At 31.8% G+C, this 20,620-nt stretch overlaps 1 pseudogene across 1 annotated transcript; it reads right to left on the bottom strand.

Moving 5' to 3' along the window:
• Window positions 1–8,734: 8,734 nt before the first annotated feature.
• Window positions 8,735–13,161, bottom strand: LOC149545568 (disease resistance protein RUN1-like; annotated as a pseudogene). The gene is made up of 5 exons (XR_016353604.1): window positions 12,243–13,161; window positions 10,971–12,126; window positions 10,641–10,889; window positions 9,525–10,523; window positions 8,735–9,408 (listed from the first exon to the last, which is right to left on the bottom strand). The product of XR_016353604.1 is annotated as a disease resistance protein RUN1-like (transcript).
• Between the last annotated feature and the right edge of the window lie 7,459 nt (window positions 13,162–20,620).

The raw sequence follows: 20,620 nt of genomic DNA on the forward strand, positions 1-20,620 counted from the left end.
GTATATCCCCATACAAATGCTTTTCCTATTTGCCACAATGGGTTCTGGATAAATGTCTACTATGGCAATGTTTAAAGCGCAATACAAAGAAGGGACTTACCCTTAGCATGGAACAACATGATAAATATCTAGTTCGAAAGACAATAATAGGATTTGAAGAAGAAGACACTTCTCTGAACGAAATCAATGGTGAAAAACAATGTACTTGCCAAAAATAGTATGGTGGAAATAACATATACAACGTTCAAACATTAAACATTTTTCTAACACCCAAATAAATATTGATGACAATATCCTATGTTATAGGCTTGGAACTTGAAATCATGACATGGATAACCTATGCGAATGAGCCATTGCTGGAAACTTATGGAAACCATTGATAAACAAACAATGGAAGGACTGGGAGCCATGATATAGAAAGATATTATGAAGAATACACCAGGATGTGCCACATGGATGTCTTCAGGAGGATGCCTGACATATGTAAGATGTGAAATTCAAAATGATGCTTCAGAATTGATCATTAAAAATTAGAAGGGTTTCACTGACATTTAGACTTCGAGTATCCATTTCACAATATTAGTTTCATTGAAATTCAATGAAATGAAAAATGTTTTTTATAACACTCTCAACATTCCATCGATATAATTGCTATCAAATTTTGAGTTCAATAAGTATTTATTAGTTAATTTTTAATGAAGATGATTGTAAAGTGATGATTCACATACTGATTCAAAAATAGCTATAACTTTCAAATGGTATAACATTTTTGAAATCCAAAAGTTGTGTCACATTCTATGCTTCACCTAGTATAAATGAAAAAAAAGTTAATTGGTAAAGTTTTCAATTAGTTAAGGTGGTCAGATATGGGAGTTTTTTAATTCTGGAAAAGTTATAGCAGAAAATTCATATTTAATTATTTATTTGGAATAAAAATACCCAAAAATATGTGTCACATTTGAGTATGAGTGTACTTCTTATATCTATAATTATATTAAAAAAATTATCATTTGATTTTGATTAAGGTGATCAGACATACACCTACTTTTTATTTTCACTCTGAAATTTTTGTAGTATTGCATGAAAATCAAAACTTTTGACCAATCAAATATTTTTTCTCCAAATAAGGCCTAGTAGTTTAGAAACTACATTCAATTTCCTATAAATTATTTTCTTACAACTTTTTGATATAGAGTGCAGAACAACTTTAAAATTATGTGTCAAGTTGACATAACCCTAATTTGTTGGTTTTTCATTGCCACTTAAGACCATAGTTTGGTTGGCCATGATCCTACACATACCCAGCAATAGCAGTAGAGAATTTTTTTTGAGTATTGTGTGCAGCAGCACCTATAAGAGTTTGTCATATTGAATTAGTGATTGCTCTAGGCCTTTTGCATGCAGCTATACTTGCTACAAGTTTATTTCAGGCACAAAAGTTGTAGTTAGTTGTAGTTTTTACATTTATGTTATGTAATAGTTCATTTTCAGCTAATAGAAAGCAAGCAAACAATCTTGCATACTTCTAGCCTATTGCACTTGTGTTGTCTCCTTCTTGGTGCAAGAGCACGTCTGTGACAGGAAGAAAACCTACAATATGACTAAAATGCAGGGCACAAAGCAAATATAAAAAAAAATTGAGTTTAAAATCTAAAATTTGAAATGTTTGTGTGTGAGTTTAGAGTTTTATGTTTTAAAATAAATGTCCTTTTTTTTGTTGTGGAAATGTTTAGGTGGCATTCTTATAAGCCTACCCAACATTATCCACTTAGGACTTAGTATGAGTTTATTTTAGATTATTTTGGGTGTGTTAAAGGTTTCTAATTTTTGAAAATGTTTATGGGAAAAATCAAAAGGAAGAAAATGATGAATATTCCTAAAGCACCATGTGTAGGCATTCAAAATGTAACCGCCACAAGAAAGCTATGATGGATTTTTGGGAGTTACATTAGAAGGTGAATATTCCTAAAGCACCATGTGTAGGCATTCAAAATGTAACCACCACAAGAAAGATATGATGGATTTTTGGGAGTTACATTAGAAGGTTTTTCAAAAAGAGAGAGAGTGCATATTGGAAGAGAGATTTTTGAAGAGAGATTTTTGGAGAGAGATTTTTTTTGGGAGAAAGTGAATAGAATGAAGTTCTTGATTTTTCTTGTTACAGGAAAACCTAGTTGTAATGCAGATTTGAATGGGCAACATCTTCATGTGTTGACCCTCATTTCATTAAATCTCTATGCATTTGCTGAAATTTGCATTCATGCATTTGAAGCTTGAAATCATGTATTTGATTTTCTAAATGTTCTAAAATTCCTCTGCATCAATGACCTCATATACTAAATAACAACCTAATATCAATTAATATTAGTTTCTTCTTTCACGAACTAATATTAATTGAGTTACTCCAATTGTTAATGAGCATATACTGAGAAAGTAAAGGGATCATAGTATTAATTGAGTGAGAACAATGTTAACCAAGCATGATATTTACTAAGGGCCCATTTGGTAGCCAAAATTAGAGTGGAATAGGCATTGGTAAATTCTTAAAAAAATTAATTCCTCGTTTGGGTGCATCCAATAGGAATTCAGAATAGGAATATATATATGCTACTTTGGTCCTAAAAATGGGCATTTGCTATTCCATCCAAATAGGTGGAATAGAGAATGTCCATTCCTATTCCATTTTTACTTTTCCAGAAAACATATTATTTTGGGTCCATGAAAAACTATGGTGCTCAAATTTTCATTTGACAAAATATTGGCACTCATTTTATTTGGGTATTTTTCATCGGGTGAAGGAATTTCTTTGCATTTTGGTCATTTTCATCAAGAGAAGATTTCATTTGGTAAGGACTGCATCTATTTTCCTGCATAATGTCAAGGGGCTAATAGTTGGGTTGGATTTTTCAGTTGTGAGGTAGGTCAAACACACACTCCTAATCACTATCCATCTTACTCCTATCCTTACTCTTTGTCCACCCACTATCTCCAAATCACTATCAAAACACTCACCTGCAAAGTTGTTGGGGATGAAATATACACATTGACATCATTGTCCATTTTTTCCCCTCTACTTAAGTACAACCACAAATCTCGTAAACTTCCATATTATTATCCATTAACGAGCTCCATTGAAGTGTATACAATTGATCAACTAAATAGAAAACAAATTAATAATAACTTAATAAATAATTCTATTCCAATTCTAGGTTTTCACAACCAAACATAGGATAGATATATTCCCTATTGAATTTTGGGCAAACCAAATGGATCAAGAATAGTAATTCTAGAATAACAAATGCATGAATAGTGACTTTGAAATAACAAATGCCTATTCCCAATTCCTATTCCCACTACCAAATAGACCCTAAGTGCTTGAATATGTAATGCTAACTAAGAAAAATAAAGTAGAATAGTTTGGAAGTGAATCATTTTGTGGCTAATAATTGGCGGAAACATGGATTATTCAAGATGTTTTGAAGATAAGGATAAAGTAATTAATGAGATATATAGCTAGAGAAATTCAAAAAAGATTCGATGAAGAGGATTTGATTTTTTTTACTTAGAGCACAAATTTTTGAGGTGAAGGCATGATACCCAAGTGTCTAGATTCAATGAAGTTGAGCTGGATGAAGATCTGACAATTGTGAAGCAAAACTTGGAAGATTCTAGTAAAACAACATAAATTTTCTATTTAAGAGATAAACAAGATGTTCATTTTTGTTGATTGAGTTGTTGGCCAATTCATTGTGAAGAAGGAAGAAGGATAACCAAGAAGAACTCTATTATAAATATCTAGTAGAGGAATTATTAAGTTAATTTATAAGTGAGTGGATTAGCTAGAAAGAGAAAATTGGAGATCTGACCAAGAAAAGTGAGTTGTTATTCTTAACATATATTTTCATTGTTACTCTCTAACCATTGTAGTAGAAAATATCTTAATCGAGTGGACTTAATAGTTATATGTGTAAATCTATTATATGGTGGGATTTAGTTGAATATTTTGTAGGTCCTTTAGAGTAGGCCACTCTATAAATATTTTAGGAGTAATAAGGTCTATATGATGTTTGGTGAAAATCCTCTAATAAGGTCATATTAACAATGTGTATGAAACTTTAACAAGGTTAGCTCCTAATAGAGCTCACTTCAAAACAATGAAATAATTTGGGTTGTCATTCCTAGGTGGTTTCTCCCTTGATAGGGATTCCACATTAAATACTTGTGTCAAATTATGAGAATATTTACTTTTATTTTATGTTATTTCATGTTGACTATTTATTACTATATAACTTAGTTTACACAAAAAATTTAACTCTGATGCTCGGTATAAGAAGTTTACAATTTATTGGTAAAACAAAGTTTTAAGTGTTCAGATTTGTGAGAAGTGTGTTACAAGGAATTGAAGGGTGACTAGCTATAACTAACTCACCCACCTCTCACTTATTTAATAGATGTTTTCTACTTATGAAAATAGATTGATAAATAAATTCCCTAAAGGATTGGTGTGTCCTAGCCCTAATTGAAAAAAGTGTATAACAATGTGTTTCCACTAGAGAAGAGCTAGGGAAAGTGGCCAAAGATCTTAAATAGGAGCATAAATAGATAATGATAATATTGGAGTATGATATTTCAAAATTTTATGAGAAATTGATGAAAATTGTGGTGGTCAATTGTATGGAAATGTCAAATAGCTCAAATGGGCTTAGCAAATTAACCATGCATGTTTAGGTGATCCACTATCTCTCTAGGGTTTCATAGATCTTCATTTTTGGGTGATAAACAACATTTTGATATTCATATTCATAACTAAGGTTTTAGCTTCTCATTAGGTTATTTAATTATGTGTAAGTTAAAATTGGGAGTTCTTTTAATCTTCTATTAGACTAAATTTTATTTAGCACATGTTGTCCCATGCTTAATAATTTGAACACTTGTGAATCTTTTTTTTAAACCATTCTAGAATTTACATTTATGGTTTCATCTTTCTATTTTTATAGAATTAACATGTTCATTCTAATTTATTCAATTCTTTCATATGTTAATCTCAATGAAAGATTCCTATTTGGATTAATATTTGTAAAGGTTTGGTAACATGAAAAATAGCTTTTCCCTATTTATGTATACCTCTGAACATAGATATATACATGTGTGTGTGTGTGGGCACACACATATACATACATACATACATATATACATGTGTGTGTTTGTGTGTACATATATGTATGTGTGAGTCTATACATATATGATCTCTTTTTCAAACTATTCTATGATTCACATTTATAGTTTCATCTCTCTAATTGTATAAGAATTAACATACTCATTCTCATCTATTCAATTATTCCATATGTTAATCTTAATGAAATATTCCTATTTGGATCAATCTCTCTCAAGGTTGTGTAACATAAATCATAGTTTTTCCCCCATTTTGATACCTTTTCACATGTGTACACACACATGCACGCATGCATGCGCGCACGCACACACACACACACATGTGTGTGTGTGTGTGTGTGTGTGTGCGCACGTGCATGTGTGTGTGTGCATGTGCATGTGTGTGTATATACATACATATTTACAACTAACAATATTCATTTGGGCATAGCAAGATTCTTGATTTGGCTACTTGGGAAAGGTTGAATCTAGAGAGTGCTCTTAGGAAAATGGTTTTGATTAAGAAGGGAAGGAAAGGACCTTGAACTCAAAGATTAAAAAAAAGGAAACCAAAAGATAACAATGCAAAAGGCCATTACATCTGATCAACAAGCTAGCACAACATTGACCATTGCAGCCCAATGCACCACCTTCCAGCAAAATCATCAAAAGCCATCATTGTTCAAAGTAAGATAGCATCTAAAACTAACACTAGAGAAGAAAATATCCCTCCAATCTAACATGATACTAGTGATATTAGTAGAGTAACTACCAACACCAAACCTTATAAGATCTCTGATAGAAACATTGTTCAAAGTAAGATAGCTAAAACTTAAACCAAAACTTGAAATATTGAACTAGTCTAACATAATTCTAGTGATATCAACAAAGAAAACATTTAAACCAAAATTTAACAGATTACCACTAACAACATAGTTTTTAATATTAAAATTAACCAAAGTCCACTAGAGAGAGAAATAGAGCCTATGAGCCATGGGGATAAGCATAACCAAAAATAGAAAAGATGAAATCATGCTTTCTTAGTAGCCTTCCAATCTGTAGTGAGGCACTTGAGGTTTTCACTCTAGTCTTTAGGGTCTCTAGTTCCATGCTCATCCTCAGACTATCATCTTTGATCTTTCCTATCATTTTCAGCTTATTTTTCCTAGTAACTATACCAAAGACCACCCTCTACATCATTTACCTTTGAATTTGTCCATAGTCAAGAAACTGACCTAGAACTCAATGTTGGTTAGGGTATGTATAGGATCATAAGGGACCAAAGTATGAACTTAAGTGATAATGAAAAATTTACACATCAATGTTAGTAAACTAGACATTAAATTTTAAACTAATTATAAACCTTATATACATAAATTGTAAGAATAGAATATGTAGCAAAATTGAATGTAGTTTCTAAAACACTAGCCTTTTTCTAAAAATACACTAATTTGATTGGTCAAGATTGAACAATGGAGTAATACAAAAAAATTAGGTAAAAAATAAGTAGGTGTATGAGTGACCACCTTAATCATAATCAAATGATAATAGTTTTTTATAACATTCTAGATTAAGAAGTAGAGTTGTTCCTAGATGTGATGCATATGTTTTATAATTTTATTCCAAGTAAAAAATTAATTATGAATTTTCTACTACAATTTTTTTTAGTATAAGTAAACACCCTTGTTTGACCACATTAGTTCATTGAAAACTTTACAAAATTGAGATTTTTTTTTTTTTTCTCATACTAGACAAATCATACAATATGATGCATCTTTTATATTTCAAAAAGGTTATGCCATTTGAAAGTTATAACTTTTTAAAATAAGTATGTCAATCCACATTGTATAGGTAAGTTCATTACAAAATATGTAATAATTACTTATTAAACTCATAATTTGACACCAATTATATCAATGGAAAGCTGAGAATGTCCTTAAGAAACCCTTTTCATTTCATTGAATTTGGATGATAAGTAATTTTTTTTTTTTCATATGGCCACTTGTTGCCCCCTCATAATCGTGTACATACTAATAGACTCCATAATAGTGCATTCAAAAGCTTTAATTCTATTCTCTAGGGCATGTATGTACCCCTTCCTGCATCAAATTAGGGGAGTCCTTGATTACCTCCACCACTTCATTGGTTTGTTTATCCTTCCCATGAGTTGGGTCTTTTATCCCCAAGTACACATCAATGTCCACAACCTAAGTATCATCCATGTACTCAACATCTTCTTCCTCATAATCCTTGTCTTCAAAGTTATAATCTTTTGTGTTTTCCAGGGAAAATTCTGGTTCAATTTTGTAAACCACCTCTTCTTCCATTTCATCATGGATTTCCTCCTTCAAGCTTTTCCCATGCTTATCTTTAAGCATCACTAACCTTCTCTCACCCAAGCTTAAGTCATACCCCTATTCCATGAGTGTAGGGCTTTTATTCTCCTCATCAATATCTATTTCCTCCTCAATAACATTCCTTTCCTCATCAATTATCTCCTTTTCTAGCTTGCTTTGCATAGGGTACTAGTGACATTGTTTTTAGTAAAAGTAGTCTTCCTTTCAGTTGACATCATTGTAAGGATCATTTTTAGTTGGGAAAGGGTTTTTTCTATGATATGAGGGGGGTTCTTAGATTTTGTTTCTACCTTCATATGGTTTTTTAAGAATATCTTCAACAAAAGGGGCATAGCTTAACTCCTCGATAATCATAGAGGACTTGAAAATATCCTTGGACTTATAATGGTAAGTAATGCACCTACCTAAACATGGGTAGTGGGAGTAAACATGTTGGTAAAGGACATAGATAAGGCCCTAGTGAAGGTAGAAATTTTTCCATTTAGGAATACTATAATAAAAGGAAAAAAATATAGGAAGAAGGGGCATTAATCTTGTCACTGTATCTCATAAAATTCAAAAGGGGTAGATAGTAGCCATGGTGGGTCATAAAATGGCCTTTCAAGGTAAAATATATCATATCCCAAAGATAGATAACAACAAAAAGGGAAGGTTGAGAAAGGAGATCATATCAATTATTGCAATTCACCCATATAGGTTTTACCTTCTCCTTAAGAACCTTTTTTTGTAGTTACTATGATCCCCAACACTCTTCCTTTCCACAACATTCCTTAGTGCACCTTAGACCAGTCGCCTCCCCAATAAGCTATATATATATATATATATATGGACGAGACTATCCTTCCTACAAATTGTACAATTGACCAATTTAAAAAAAATTGTAAACATCATAGATTTTTCTGAAAATTTCAGCATTTGATCTTCATGATGTGCGTAGTTTGTATTTGAAAAAAACAAAAAATATTGGAAAAAAATCACTACGTTCTTGTGAATCTAGAAAAAAATAATTTGACTTTGTTTTGTCTTTAGTACGTTTTGTTTAAAGATTAGGCCGTCCCCATATATATTATCTATTCCAAAATAATATCTACATAAAAATAAATATTTTAATTTTTAATAAAATTATTAGTTATTAAAATATGTCATATTAGTAAAAAAACTTGTTTAAAATTGATCTAATATAAGTAACTTTCAATTACTTTGGGTTTGCAATCCATGACATGAGCTTCTATATGACAGAAATCCTCACAATAGTTTCCATTCCACAACGCTAGTGTGAACACATAGACCATAATATATAGTTACGGAGAACCACCGTAAAGGAAATAAAGAAAAGACACACACAAATGGATTACAAAACTTTGTGGAACCAATTCAAACAATCTAAGTTTCACCTATTGTACTTTTATGTTTAAAACAGCTCATCAACAATTCTACGTAGCAAATTCAGAGCATTCTGTTCTTCGTCTTTCTTTCCGGGCAGAGTCACTTTGTACCCCTTCCTCAGCATTACGTCTTCAGTTACCGCCTGGTTAATGAAGACATAATCAAAGGGAAAATAATATCCCCTGTCCAGAATGTATCTGTGTATTTCATCTGGGTTGGTAATTACTGAGGTAATTAACCATTCTCCTTGTCGCACCTCAAAGTTTAGGCAGGGATTCCGATGACCTCCTTCGATGAAGTCATTGATCATATCTGCTGCAGCCGAATTCTTGATCACAACCACAGCGCACACGATGATTGCACTCACCTCATCATCAGGGCAACTGTGATCTACACCAATTTGGATGACTGATTTGGCGCTAATGCATCCCTCACAAAAGAAGCTTGCATTGAGATTTGATTCTGCTCGATCTTTTGCTTCACCAATTACTTGAATAAAATCTGACGGAAGCTTCTGCATGAAAAGAAAATAAATCTGCGTATTAATCTAGATTATTTTTGTTGGAAACAAAAGCAAAATGAGGCTGAAGAAAAAGCCCTCTCTTGAAGAAAAGGAGTGGAAATCAATACCTCCATATTCAGAATGCAATTCCGAACTGTTTCATTGTTGCAGTAGAAGAGCTGCATTCGGTGAAATGACTGTAATTTTTGAGTAGCCGTTATTTTCCGCATCTTTCCACGGCTGTCAATAGTAATTGTTTTCAGGCAACTCAGTCGGGAAAAACTCAACTCGTTGTCGAGCTCAAGGTCTGGACATTTGTTGATAAGTAGATCTTCAACATCTGTACAATCACATATTCCTTCTACTGTTTGCAATTCTCTACAGCATTGCAGAGTCAGTTTGATGAGTGTTGTTGGTAGAGATATTTTCTTCAGCTTCGAACATTTATTCAAAAAGACCATCTTGAGCCGATGTAAACGTGCAAGCTCTGACAAATTCCCAAGCTCAGGACAGTTGGAGATGGTCAATTTTACAACATAGTGCAAATTCTCAAGATTTACTTCCCTTACATTTTTACAATCCTTCACTTCAATACTCTTCAGCTGAGGACAATAAGAGATTCTTATTTCTTTCAGGCAGTCCAATTGAACGAAACTTATTTCCTCAAGCTCAAGCTGTGGGCAGTTTTCAATTTGCAATTCTACTAGATTCCACAGATCAAATATTCCAACCAAGCGTTTTAGCATCTGACAATTAAGAATTGAAATATTTTGCAGGCGGGTTAATTGAATAAAACTTATCTCCTCCTCTAGGTTTCCGCAATTTTCAAGTTTCAATTCTCCTAGCTTTCTGAGATTTGATATTCCCGCTACACTCTTCAGATATGAACAATCGGAAATTTTTAATTTTTTGAGACACCTAAATTGAAGAAGACTCACTTCCTCAATCTTTCGACACTCAGTAATGTTCAATTCCACTAGCTTCGGAAGATGGGCCATTCCTTTCACGACTCGCAGTTTCCTACAATCATGAATACTAATACTTTCCAGACAGCGCATAGAGCCCAAGCTTAACTCCAGCTGATCAGAAGCTTTACAGATGTGCAGCTCTTCAAGTGCGGAGGGTGCCTAACAAACGATATAATTTTCCCTCAATTTCCGATAATAAATAAAAGTCGCTAAAGTATAATAAATAATGCAATCGATCGATCAACACGTTTTAGAGAAAAATAAAAGACAAAATACCTCTTCATTACTCTGCCAAAATCTTTGTAGGCTTCCACCGAAGATCTTCAAAGATCGCAAATTTTGAAGACGAATCCATGGTGGAATGGTTGAAAGTGTCTTCCCATAACCAAATCCCTCATGCCATAGCAAAGCGGTTGATCTCTCAGCCACATTTTCTGATTCCCCAAGAAAGCATTTGATAGATTTGAATGAAAGCAAACACCTAAGTCCGGGTTGGGTGAGAAGTTTTTCAAATCCTGTTAATTCCTGCAATCACGAAAAGGTTTGAGATTTGCATTGTGTAAGAATATCAGATTTCAAATGACACTTGGAAAGTATGAATCATACCAAAGATTCGAAACGTTGAGAACGCCAAAGGCGACGGGGATGATTCAGTTCGTCTGCCATTTGTCGTCCCAAGTCTCGCAAGTGGTCATGCATTCCCAGTACTAACCTTTCTCCTGTGTAACCGTACCAGATATAATAAGATTTTATATCCTCAACTAAACATTTGTTCTTTAGTCTTATCAGTGCATGTTGAGCACTCCATCCTGATGCCTCCCACACTCTGATGGCATCTGTCTTGAGTTCTCCTATGAAAAAACATGCGACATCCATGAAAATTTGTTTTTCCTCATCATCCAACTTGTTAACGCTTATTCTTGATCTCTTGAGTATGTCTTGAGGCAAGGTCTTTTTTACTTTTTTCAATTCTAACTCCCAGAAATTCTGATCTTGGCCATGAACATGACTGCCCAGGACTTGAAGAGACAGCGGCAAGCCGCCACACACCTGAACGAAGAGGTTAACTAGCTCTTCCCATCCACTGGACGGATAAGATTGGCGAAAACCGTGCCAGCAGAAAAGCTCCTTCGCGTCATCTGTATCCAATCCTTTCAAATGGTAACAAACATTGATTCCTGCATTTATGAGCAGTCCTACATCACGAGTTGTGACGATTACCATAATATTGCTGAAATTATCCAACATTTCTCTGATGAATAGGTCATCTAACTGATCCAGGTGATCAATATCATCGACAACAATTAGAAAACTGAAATTACCGCTCCCTTGGATATAAGAGCCGAGACGGGTTTTGCCTTCATCTACGCTTGTAAAGTTTGGAGCATCTCTTACACCAAAGAGATCTCTGAGAAGCTTCATTTGCAATGAAGGCAGAGTGCCTTTCACAGAGGCTTCCCGAACATCAAACAAAAAACTCGAGCGACTATAATCTATTTTTTTTCGGTTGAAATATTATTTGGACAGAGTTGTTTTCCCCACCCCGCCCATGCCAAAAATACCAATAATATTAGACTTCTCTTGTACTCGTTTGCTCATCCCACAATGACTTTCAAAATCTTGTACAAGCTTATCACTGCACTGGCTTTGAAATTGTTTTAAAAGCTTAGGAAGTCCTACCGGATATCTGGCAACATATAAAGATTCCCTTTTTTCTATTTCCTTTCGCACTGTTGATATTATGTTCTTGCAGTTACTGAAACTATATAAATAGACGATGCATACGATAAGAAACTACAGTCACTAGTTTTAAAGAAGGAAAAACTTATACTAAGCAGATCAAATAACGAATACACAGAAGCCATTAGAAACTTTTACCTGTTGATCCTTTCGCCGGCAATAAATGAGACAGATTGGAGGGCTTTCTTCCATTCCTCAAGCTTTTCCGTGTACCTGGATTTCTCATGGTATTGAATGAATGCTTTGCCATAGAGTCCCTTTTCTATGTGGCGTAGTGCAGAAGGCTCCACCTCATAGAAAACGGGAATAATCTTAGCTTTACTCCGCAACATGAGAACAAGCTCCTCCAAACACCATGGGGACTCTGCATAGCCTTTCGGGAAGATAGCTATGTGAACCGCTGCAGAGCGGATGGCTGTCTCAATGATGGATGGAAAAGAAACTCCAAGTTCTTTCTCTTCCATATCAAGAAACGCCCTTATATTCAACTTCTGAAGGGAGCTATAAAGCTGAAAACCCAGAGTGTTTTTCACATCAGGGCCTCTGTGGTTGATGAAGACATCATACAATGTTGTAGATTCAGAAACCCTCCTCCTCTCATGGGGAAATTCGATTCCAGAGAAAGCTGCACGACCCTCAACTTCTTTGTGTGATGAGGAAGAAGATGCCATGAATGCTTAATAAGGTTGGGGCAGAAATCCTGAAGCAAGAGAGGTTATGTATGGGGAAGGGGGATTGAATTGAAGTCGGGCAGAGCGCACATATTAATAGAAAGTCTTCATGAAGGTTCGCAGAAACAACTATTTGGAAATGAGAGAACACATTCCTGCAAATAATGAATGCAGGAAGCAACGAGGAACCTTCATGATATCTTCTTCCTCACATTCCTAACTAGTAGAAGTTGGAAGGAGTGAATACACGCGTCGACCGTATTAAATTCACGCGCAGGCCGTAGGAAACAGTATTGCAAACGACGAAGAAAATATATGGAAAATAAAGTAGCACCGACCAAGGACGGGACATGATTAAAAGCACACTGAAAGTGAAATTGTATTCATAACTTTCCAGCCAGATAGGGAATCTGATCTGCTAGGCACAGATAAAAAAGATCCAGTCTTATTAGTCCCGGAACTACCCCAGCAATTAATTGATATGACAAATCTAAATTTTAATTCTAAGGTTTTAATCATTATATTTTTAAAATCAATTTATTTGATAAGATTTCTTTTATCTTATGGGATAAAATTATTTTTGCTGGGGATTATTTTAATTTTCGAATTAAAAAATTCAGATAAGAACAAATTTATTGTAGTGAGAAACCCCCAATTCAAATCCATACACTTGTTTTAGTAGGTGAGATTTTGATAGTGGATGGGACCTTGACAAGAACCATAGCTTTCTAAAGACATGAAGGCGTTTGTTTGTCTAGATAATTCTCGTACCGCTGGGACAAAATCCTTTGATTTTTACAGAGGCCCCAACAGGTAACTATTTCATGTTTACTTCTCTTTCCAACGTACTTCTGGTTGTGCTGTGGTAAAATAACCATCCATTTTTTTCCATCTCCTCTTGTTCGGCCAATTCTTCACTGCTTCATTATAGGTTTATTACCTCTCAACAAAAATAACAAAAATGAAAAATAAATCATGTCGACTGATGCACCAATTCTTGACACAGGATGAGAGGGGTGACTGCAATATTCATAATAATAAGGTGAGACCCTTCACAACGTTTGAAAAAGTAGAAGATTTGGATTATGGCTTTAATTTATGAGCTTCCTTCATTTATTTTTCCTATTTAATATGACCAATCATAACAGATTTTCATGCATGATAAGTTTATGGTTAATATGAATGTGACTATTTTCATCCTTGTACATTAAAATCTATGTTTCATAAATTTAGGATATCTATCCATAATCATTGTAAAATCAAATGGAGTTTTTAATCTCCAAAATTGTATCAATTGTATAATTCAATTTAGAAATAATATTTAGTTTGGTTGGTAGTATATTCTATTGTGTTTATGATCTAAAGAGACAAAAAAAAAGAGGTGTAAACATAGTGCTTAAAGTATTTTTTATTTTTAATTAATAAAATAATGAAAAAATTAATTACTATTTCAAAAAATGCATTGTTGTATATAATATATAACAACTAGTTATTATGTTATAATTTCTTTAAAAAATAGTAATACATGGATAAAGTTCAAATTTATTAAAAAACATTGTTTAAAAGTATATTTTATTTTTAAAATATTAAGTTAATATATGAATACTTATAACAAATGTTGCAGAATCATATATATAGAGTAAATTATACTAAATGATAATAAATTCTAAATTACTAATAATAAATATCAAATTAAATATAGGAATCTTATTGATCAAAAATCTTCTTAGGACTTTCGTATTTTAATTATATTCATATGCTTTTGTCAAAGGCTAAGGAGTCTAGCTCAACCAGAGCTCTTATTTTTTCTTTATTTCTTTTCTCTTTTGAATTAGATAGATATGACTAACATTCAACCACCAACGACGAGGGTTAACATCTTGGAAGCTAGCCCTTCCAAACTCGCTAACTCAATATTTTTAGTAATTCTAATGTAAATGTTGGTGCAAATTTGTCAAATGACTATTCTTTATCTTTTCAAGAGTAATTACTTAGATTTATATTTAAGTGTGTTTTTTAGATAGCTATTATGAAAATGGTAAAGTTAAATCTTAATTTCTATTAAATTTAATATGCTAATTATATTAAATGAAGACATTTAGTTTTATAATTAAATAATATAGAATTTGTTATATGAATGAATATGATTATTTGAGGTAAAAAAGGAAACATTATAGTGTGTAGTTTATTTTATATTAAGAGCGTGAATATGGATTAGATGTATATTTGAAAGATTGTTCTACATTAACGAACATCATTAAATGATTTGTATGGTTTTATACTTTGTTGCATCTAATCCTTCAGCCAATCATGTATTTTCTTTTCTTTTTAAGGGTGTGTCAATGAATAGGATGGAAATCATTGTCATTAGATTCTCATTTATTCCTAAATATGTTAACTAATCTTTCTAATCATCTAACCTTCACTTCTCTAGAAAGAACTATTTACAAGTTTCTAGTTAAAACCTTTGGATTGAATTTAGGTTGTGATTTTTGAGAGAGGGAATAACAATTAAAATGAAAAACTCACTCGTACACCAAAATTGAGTGAAAATAAAAAACTATATTCTTAGAAAGTGTACTAGAAGGAATCTTGATCTTATTGTTATGAGAAAATGTGCCTCTTCTCTTTGGTGTTTGAAAGGTAACATTTTGACCTATAGCTTCCAAAAGATCCTTTTTACAGTTACCTTTTATTTAAAGGAGAAATTATTTTTATGTACTTACCTTAGGTCCCTTATTATTCCATAAAAATTGTCTTTCACTGTAGTTGTATTGTTTAGGGATTGACCCTATTGTGCATGTGCTTGGTTTCATCTCCTATTAGGTAATATTTTCTAAATCACTCTTTGAAATTCTATGATAAGGATATTATTGTTTGGATACATTGTTCCTTCATGAAGTTTATCCCTAAAATTGTGTTTTTTATAAAGGCTAAGATGAAGTTAGTTATTGATAGATTCTTTACTAATAGATAAACCCTTATAATTTAATATTGACCTTTATGGCTTTTGAGTCTAGACTTTGACAATCAACTCAACTTCTAAAATAATTTTATACTATGATGAAGACATTTGCATATGTAGATTTACAACCATCTCGTGATTGTATTGATCAATTTACATAGGTACATTTATTTATTTAATTTGTAAATTTAAAATATTTTGATTCAAATTGCATTTCATGGACTTGACTTCTATATATATATATATATATTCTAATGTATATCCTTAATTTTTTTCATATAATTTAAAGATCCTTGTATTAGCTGCATCATTAGGTGAGGGCGACATGAGAAATTTTGATCCTATTGATTAGGATACATGGTAAGTTCACTTTAATTTTTAAATTTAAAATTTATTTTGAATGAAAGTATTTAGATTGGACTCTTCTTTAAAATATTTTGTGTACATGTATCTAATGTATTGAACTATATGACTTATGCAGATCCATGTAGAGGATGCATCATCAGATGAAGGAGTACCATAAGGGGTCGCTATGTGGACAAACCTAATATAAGACTCATTATTACCTAATGAAACCTATTAAGATCCATTAGGACCCATTATGTAATCTAAAGCACACATAATGATTTAAGGGGACCTAGTGAGTCTATTAGGTTATTATGTGTGTTATAGCTTACAAAATGGGTCCTAATCAATCTTGATAGGGTATAATAGGTTTTATTAGGTAATAATGAGTCTCATAGTACTCAATGACATATAGGGACCCAATTATGATACACACATAGGGTAATTAGGATATAGGTGGTTAACTAAAGGAGACCTAGGGAGTCTACTAGGTCACTATGTGCGTTATATAGCTTACAAAATGAGTGCTAAAGGGTCTTAATAGGTCATAATAGGTTTCATTAGGTAATAATGATTCTTATATCAAGTTTCATATTTTCCTCTTATATGTCTATGTTTATTTCATGTTTAGGAGTTATATACATGCATCATGTAAGTATCTATTTTCATTAATCATGTAAGTTATAACATGTTGAATTACATAAATTGAACCAATCATGCCCTTTTTAGGACTTATACACATACATGTACACAAGTACACATACTGAGTGTTGAGATCTTTGATGAAGGAGATAGATTAATAAATGTAGATATGACTTCATTTGGAAGTATATGATTTGATTTTATAAGATTCTAGAGATGAAATATTTCACTAACAGTTGTAAGGACCAATTTGAAGTACTTTGAGATCAAATTGTGAGTCTTTGCCTCAAGGAGGCAGGTGTTAAGAAGTGATGCATGAAACTCACAATTGTGAACTCATGTCCATCTGCTAGTTTTTATTTCATGAATACATAAAATGCATTTAAATATGCACATGTAGGGAGTTCTTTATCCACTTACACATGTTGACTTCCATGCAATTTAAACTACTATTAAGAGATAAATCACATATTCAAATGGATGTTTGTGTTATTTGCATCACTATAACTTAATTTAGACTCAATGTTTCTTTATTCTATTAAATAAAGTGTTATGATTGTTTAATATGGCCTACAAAATATAATAAGATATTTAATTTTAATAAAAGAAAATTGTATTTATTTGAATTAACTTTCTTTACTTTATAAATAAGGAAGCAAGCTATGTAGACAAACCTTCTAATTTCAATCTCAAGTGAATTGGTGTACATAAACATAAAACTAAGAAAAAATTATTATATAATGTAAATTAATGTAGTCATGAACAAATAAATAATTGTATTTTGAATGGTAAAAGGCCCTTACGAGAGAAACCTTGCAATACAAATATCAAATTCAAAAAAGATTTCAATATATATTTGCAATGCAAATATTTATATAGTGATTACCTAAACTAAATTTAAACTATTTTAATAATATTCTAATGACATGTAAAGATACCAAGAGCTATCTAATATGAAAAGTATATCCTCAAGTGCCAACTAGATAAATGACAAAGATAGGAAATTTCATGTATCATTAAAAAAACATTGCTATTAAAAATACTAAAAAGATTGTAAGTAAATTGGACACAGTTTCAAGTGTCGTCTCATAAAGATTGCATGTTACTTGCTAGAAATAGTAAGCCCAAAAGTATTCAGTCATTTTTTTTTTTGATCTAATCAACATGGGTGCCCAAACTAGCCTATAAAGCCTTATTAAAATATATATTAGTTAAAAAAATATTATTAAAACTAATCACAATAAATCAAGATTCCAAGTGACTTCTATTAAATATATAATGAACCATAAGACGCCATCACAACTTATCATAAAATCTAACATATAACTCTTATTATATCCTACATACATTCTCTAATATTTTTCTCAAAAAAAAATGAAGTGCCTCTCTTTTATTTGCGTAGGTTTAGTTTTCCTTATCATTCCCTTCATTTCGTTTCTCTTAATTTAATTTCATTGTTTTTATTATTTTCCTCCACAATTAAGATTTTGCTCTAATATCTTTGTATACTCCTCCTACCTTCTTATTTCTTCCAAACTAATTAAGAGGTTTTTAATTAAAATAATGGCTAAATAAGAAACACCCAACTTTTGAAAAAGTCTCGTTCGCATATCTATCAACCACCCACCATACTAACGAATGCATAGACAATCACGCCCAACTAAAATGAGTTTTTCTTCATGCACCTCAATCTCCTATTAATCTCTTAGGATTTCCAAGCATATTGTAAATTGAATACTCTTATATAAATCTATTTAAAAATGTTGTGATTGCAATTATCACATATTCGATAAATATCCTAATTTCATTATGTAAATTTTGGTGTTTCGATTAGGTTGTGTGATATCTTTGTTAGGAAGGTTAGGAGCTTTACCCTTGGTCGCAGGGATACGCCAAGAAGATGCACGAAACAAATCAATATGTTTAATCTAAAATGATGAAGTTTCGTACTTTATTCACTTAAATATTTTTTAATTCTAATCATGATCAAGTTTAACATCAATATGATGGGAACGCATAACTCTAAAGCGACAACGTCCGCTTTCGAAGAGTCCTGGTGTCTATGTATTTCCTTTTTAAATACGATCGTCGATTAAATTTCTTTAACCATTTCCCTCGTACCTTTCTGCTCATTATTTTCCTAGAAGCTCCTCTTGCTTGAAACATTGTTCATTATGGTTTTATAACAAGGCTTTGTAACATTATGACTGGAGTACCCAACTTTTATTCGCCTCATTTTAAAAAGATTTCCCCTTGGTGTCACATAATCATGAGCTTGGAAACTAATTAACATAACATTTATTAGTCCCGCCTATCTATAGGTGGAGACTATTGTTTTCACATCACTTTTTACTATTTGTTCACACATTGAAAATTGTGCCATTAGAAAAATTAAAATAGATATCTAATGTTTCTAAAGACTTCAGGTAACTAATTTATTATTTCTAATTTTGTTCAAATATTTCTTTTTTTGACGATGGATATTTTTGCTGGTTTTTTGTTTTTTCAAATTTAGAAATTCTCTAAAAAAAGGAACGACCAATCAAGTATGAGCATATTATTTATCAATGTGACCGTCCGCGAGGGCTAGTCCTTTGGCTCTTCCATCAAATCCTCCGTCGTAAGTCTATTCTCATATTGCCACCAAACGGGATGCATAGTCCAGCTAGTAAAAGTGGCACCCCATGTAGAGAAAATGATAGAAGTTGTGCCAAAATTTGGTTGCAGCTCCAAAAGCTAAACTTGTGTCACATGGTGGCCTGTAAAGAGGAGCTTTATCTTGGCTATATTTAGTGGAGTTGAAAAGAATGAAACTTCGATGCCCTTCTGCGCGAGCTTGACTGAGATCTCTACATATGTTGAGATGTGATTGTGGTCTAACACATGAAGCGGGAAACTACCATTACTTTGATATCTGCCATTCTCCATCGTGCAACAAGAGATTTGAGTTTAAAATGCGATATTGGGATTGAGGTAGATTTAAAAAGTGTGTAATATATATATATATATATATATATATAGCAAATCAAGTGAAGAGAATTTGAACTCCGCATTAGGCTTACATATATATAGTAGATCAAGTGAAGAGAATTTTATAGTTTGGTTACGTAAATCGAACTATTTAATATTTTTAATTTATTTTTGTGTTGCATTCACATTTGAGAAAAAGTATTAATAATTAATGGTTATGAGAATCATTGTTGTCATAAGGATTTTATGGTGTTAGTTGAGATTTTTGTTATCATTTCTAATTATTTATTTATTTTTATCGATAAAACATGAAATAATATATTTAAAAAAAATTAATTTAATTTATGATAAATTAATTGTATATAGAGGAGAAGTTTGTGAGAATAAATAGAAACATTTTGAATTGTGCATTCAATAATCTATAATCAAGATAAGAAAAATTAGTTACACAAGAAAAATAGTGACTAATGAAATTAGAGTAAGCTAAAAACATTAGATATATAGACGTGTGTGAATTATATTTATATGTATTAGAAGAATCTATTTAAATCTATTCATAAAGAAGTTACAAAATTCTTAATTTTTAAAAAACTTTTTCTTTTTTCTAATTGGCTGGTGGTATTTTTGGTAGTGTTTTTTTCTTTTTTTCTTTTTTTCTTTTTTAATAAATCAATATAATTTATGATATTATTATGTTTGTAATGTTGTTGAGTTATCTTATTTTTATTTTATTTTTCTAAATACTCTGTCTTTTTATAGAATTGGCTAGTTATATTTTTGTAAGTATTTTTTTTCTTTTAGATAATATAGAAATAAAGATTAATATTATGTCTCAATAAATATATTTCATATAAAATCTATGTTTTAAAAAATTAACCTCCACAAAATATAAGTATTAAGATTAATTATATATATATATATAT

The sequence above is a fragment of the Cupressus sempervirens genome, chromosome 7 (genome assembly GCF_028749045.1).
Source record: "Cupressus sempervirens isolate cs-2001-9-10 chromosome 7, ASM2874904v1, whole genome shotgun sequence".
Lineage (NCBI taxonomy): Eukaryota > Viridiplantae > Streptophyta > Pinopsida > Cupressales > Cupressaceae > Cupressus > Cupressus sempervirens.